The following is a 5,205-nucleotide window of genomic DNA, read 5'->3' on the forward strand; positions in this document are numbered from 1 at the left end:
ATGGGCCACATGGGCCTTGGTGGGAAGAGAGAGGGGCGGCCAGGAAGGGCCGCGCGCCCCCTCTCCCTCTGGTCCGAATTGGACTAGGAGGGGGGGCGGCGCCCCCCTCTTTCCTTTCCCTCCTCTCCCCCTTCCTTCCCCTCCTGGTAGGAGTAGGAAAGGAGGAGTCCTACTCCTACTAGGAGGAGGACTCCTCCTCCTGGCACGCCCAACAAGGGCTGGCCGGCCTCCCCCCTCCCTCCTTTATATACGGGGGCAGGGGGCAACCCATAGACACACAAGTTGATCTACGGATCGTTCCTTAGCCGTGTGCGGTGCCCCCCTCCACCATATTCCACCTCGGTCACATCGTCGCGGAGTTTAGGCGAAGCCCTACGCCGGTAGAACATCATCATCGTCACCACACCGTCGTGCTAACGGAACTCATCCCCGAAGCTTTGCTGGATCGGAGCTCGGGGATCGTCAGCGAGCTGAACGTGTGCTGAACTCGGAGGTGCCGTACGTTCGGTGCTTGGATCGGTCGGATCGTGAAGACGTACGACTATATTAACCGCGTTGTCATAACACTTCCGCTTACGGTCTACGAGGGTACGTGGACGAACACTCTCCCCTCTCGTTGCTATACATCACCATGATCTTGCGTGTGCGTAGGAATTTTTTTGAAATTACTACGTTCCTTTTCAGCGGCTTAGAGCTGCCACGCATCCAGTCAATTTTTGTATTTGCTTGAGGTCCTTTGGAATATCCAATTGTGACAGAGCTCGGATCTTGGCTGGGTTTGCTTCAATTCTTCTACCGGATACAATGAAGCCCAAGAGCTTTCCGGCTGGTACGCCGAAAACGCATTTTTCCGGGTTAAGCTCGATGTCATATGTTCGGAGGTTATCGAATGTGAGCCTCAAGTCGTCTACTAGAGTTTCAACATGCTTGGTTTTGACGACCACGTCATCTACGTATGCTTCAACTGTTTTGTCGATCTGGTTTGCCAGACATGTCTGAATTATGCGCTGATATGTTGCACCGGCGTTTTTGAGCCTGAAGGGCATTGTGTTGAAGCAGAATGGGCCGTATGGGGTGATGAATGCCGTTGCGGCTTGGTCTGGTTCTGCCATCTTAATTTGATGGTAGCCAGAGTATGCATCGAGGAAACACAATGAATCATGTCCTGTGGTAGCGTCGATGATTTGATCGATGCGGGGAGGGGGAAGGGATCCTTTGGGCAAGCCTTGTTGAGGTCCTTGAAATCGACGCATAGGCGCCAGGATTTGTCCTTCTTTGGTACCATCACCAGGTTTTCTAGCCAGTCCGGATGTTTTATATCTCTGATGAATCCGGCTTCCAGTAGTTTGGCTAGCTCCTCTCCCATGGCTTGTCTCTTAGGTTCAGAGAAATGCCGAAGAGCCTACTTAACAGGCTTGAATCCTTTTAGGATGTTTAGGCTGTGCTCGGCCAGCCTGCGTGGGATTCCTGGCATGTCTGAAGGGTGGCAGGCAAAAATGTCTCAATTTTTGCGTAGGAATTCTCGTAGTGCGGCGTCTACATCAGGGTTTAATTGCGCCCCGATGGAGGCCGTTTTTGTAGGGTCCGTTGGATGGACTTGGAATTTGACTATTTTGTCCGCCGGTTTAAAGGAGGTGGACTTGGATCTTTTATCGAGTATCACGTCGTCCCTGTGCACCGTGGAGCGCAGCGCAGTCAGTTCTTCGGCCGCTAGGGCTTCGGATAGTGCCTCAAGGGCCAGTGCGGCTGTCTTGTTTTCGGCGTGGAGTGCTATGTCCAGGTCACTAGCAAGAGTGATGATTCCATTAGGTCCGGGCATTTTGAGCTTCATGTACCTGTAATGGGGTATAGCTTGAAAAATTGTGAATGCCTCTCGCCCTAACAGAGCGTGGTATCCGCTGCTGAACGGGGCCACTTGAAATGTGACTTCCTCGGACGTGTAATTATCCAGCGTGCCAAACACCACATCCAGTGTGATTTTTCCTGTACAGCACGCTTCCCGACTGGGGATTATTCCTCTAAAGGTTGTGTTGCTTCGCTTAATGCGGCTCCAGTCTATTTCCATTTTTCGAAGGGTTTCCTCATAAATGAGGTTCAATCCGCTGTCACCGTCCATGAGTACCTTGGTAAGTCGAAAGACATCCACTATTGGACTGAGGACCAATGTGGCTGGTGCTCGGGCTGTTCGGAATTTAGGTTCATCACTGGCATTAAAGATAATAGCCGTGTCACTCCATGGGTTTATTGTTGCTACCTGGTAGACTTCGGTAAGGCTGCGGAGTGTTTGTTTCCGCATATTGTTTGATGCGAAAGTCTCGAAGACTGTCGATACCGTACTGGTATTCCTGGGCTGGTGCTCTGCGGATTCTGGAGTTAAAAGCTCCTCGCCACTTCTGGCCACCTGCCGGAGTATCCAACAAGCTCTAAGGCTATGAGTTAGTGTGGCGCCCTCTGTACTATGAATTTTACAGGGTCCATTGAGCCATCCCTCTAGTACGGTTCCATACCCTATAGAGGGTTTTTGCTTTCTGGTGTTTAGCCCAGGTGCCTGGCGATAATGCGCCCTTTTATTTCGGACTGGGTTGTATTTAGGGCCGGATCGTCCCAGAATAATGGTTTTCCGGACGCTTCCCATCGCACAGTATTTTCGTACTATGGATGCCAAGTCAGCGAAGCGTGTAATTTCACGGCGACTTATGACATTGAGGATTCCGATGTCCATGCAATTATTGCAGAAGAATGAAATTGCATCCTCCTCGCGGCAGTCCTCTATCCTGTTCATAACCAGGAGGAATCTGGCCCAGTAATGGTTTACTGTTTCTGTGGGCTCTTGCCGAATTTGGGATAGATCCCTTATATTTGGGTGGGCGGGTGGAGTTAAATCCGGAACCTCGCCCAATCTGAGACTCAGGGGCCAAGGAGTTTTCGAACTCGAAAGCTTGGGTTCTTGGATGCTGTTCAATGAATCTAGACCGTTGCCTGACTTTAGGTTCAGGGCTCGAGTGACATCCTCCCCTCCGCGGGTATTCGGCTTGGAGGGATCGGGAATCCGGACATATTTGGTCCTTAAGATGGGTGAAGATTCGCCGCATTGTTCCTCCACCACTGCGACGTGGTGGGTGACCTGGGGAGAGTCAATCTCTCTCGGATCGGGTTTAAGCCCAATCTGATCGTAGTCTATAGCGACTCCCAGGGCGGCGATGTAATCCAAGAGCTCGTTTAAGGAAGAGAGCTCCATCGGATCTAACTGCTCGGCGAGTTCCGAGTTGACGTGGAGATTGCTTTCGATGACCCGAGAAGTCATCGTCGGCACGGCGGCCGAACAGGCGGTCATAAGAAAACCGCCTAGCCAGAGAGTTTGGAGGATAGCCAAAGCTCCTTTAGCAACATCACCATCTTTAAAGATGGGATGCGGCATCCTTCCTGATGGCGACGTCACATCGGAACTCTCAATGAAAGCACCAATGTCGGTGTCAAAATCGGCGGATCTCGGGTAGGGGGTCCCGAACTGTGCGTCTAGGCGGATGGTAACAGGAGACAAGGGACACGATGTTTTTACCCAGGTTCGGGCCCTCTCGATGGAGGTAAAACCCTACTCCTGCTTGATTAATATTGATGATATGGGTAGTACAAGAGTAGATCTACCACGAGACCAGAGAGGCTAAATCCTAAAAGCTAGCCTATGGTATGATTGTTGTTCGTCCTACGGACTAAAACCCTCCGGTTTATATAGACACCGGAGAGGTCTAGGGTTACACAGAGTCGGTTACAATGGGAGGAGATCTGCACATCCATATCGCTAAGCTTGCCTTCCACGCCAAGGAAAGTCCCATCAGAACACGGGACGAAGTCTTCAAACTTGTATCTTCATAGTCCAGAAGTCCGGCCAAAGGTCATAGTCCGGTCATCCGGACACCCCCTAATCCGGGACTCCCTCACCCGACTTTAAAGTAATAAAGCCAACACGCAGCCAACAAGTAGCATACATCCAAGTTCAAACATCCATGACTAACATAGGAAAAACCCCCTCTGGAAAAATTTCGGGATCTGGGGGTCAGATCCCGAAATTTTTCCAGAGGGGGTCAGATCCTGAATTTGTTAGCCAAAAGGGTCAAAACACGAAATTTTGCCAATACCAGAGGCCCAAGTACAGAGAAATAGAATCAGCCAGCACAGGAAAAAGAGCCGACAGAAGAACAACAAAAGAGGCTAAGGAGGTGATGATAGATCCCCATCTATTGGTGACGTGGTCGATCTGCATTCAGGCACGAAGTTGCCCTCTCTCGCACGCACGCAATCAGTGGCTCCACAGCATTCTTGTCGCTCTCCTTAGTCAATAATTTTCCCTGCTGCAAAAACAAATATAGATGAAAAATGCAATCAATCGGTCTGTTAGGAATGGTAAACTTGTTTCTAGTAGCCCACACGATCCAGCACGTGATGGAGAACCCAAACCAGAAAAGCCTTTTGGTTTGCCCAACCAGAGAAAGGACAAGAGGCCGGAGCTCTAGCGTGGAGTTCGGAGCCCAAGACACGCCAAGCCACTGACGAAAACAAATCCAAAACAGGATAGCCATGGGGCATAGGACGAAATCACTAGTTAAGAGTACTCGTTGCGAAGATCGATCCAACTTCTCAAGTTACGACAAGTGGCATGCTGCATGTGCGCCAGTTGTCGCAACCTGTGAGTTTTTCCTTTTTTCATAGATCACTTTATTCAAAACGTTTTATCTCTTAAACCGTTCGTCCAAATCTCGAACCGCTTTCGCCGTTGGATTCCTCGCGTCGAAATCTTCAAAACTAGATCCAATGTTGATAGGTTTTGATGAACTTTTTTTCACAAAAAAACAGACGAAAAAACTAAACCAGGAGCACGGGTTTTTTCCCTTTCCGAAAGAGGCACGCCCGTGCCTCTGACGAAATCATAACCATGCCTCTCGCGGAGGGGGAAAAAAGAGAAAGACATTTTTTTCGTTTTCGACGAGGCACGGCCGTGACTCTCGCGAAAGCACAACCGTGCCTCTCGCGGAAGCAAAACCGTGACTCTCGCGAAAGAAAAAAACAAAAAACGCGTTTTTTCCGTTTTCGAGGAGGCACGGCCGTTACTCTCGCGAAAGCACAACCGTGCCTCTCGCGGAAGCAAAATCATGACTCTCGCAAAAGAAAAAAAATACAAAAAACGCGTTTTTTTTCGTTTCCGAGGAG

This window comes from Triticum aestivum, chromosome 6B (genome assembly GCF_018294505.1).
Source record: "Triticum aestivum cultivar Chinese Spring chromosome 6B, IWGSC CS RefSeq v2.1, whole genome shotgun sequence".
NCBI classification, from domain to species: Eukaryota; Viridiplantae; Streptophyta; class Magnoliopsida; order Poales; family Poaceae; genus Triticum; species Triticum aestivum.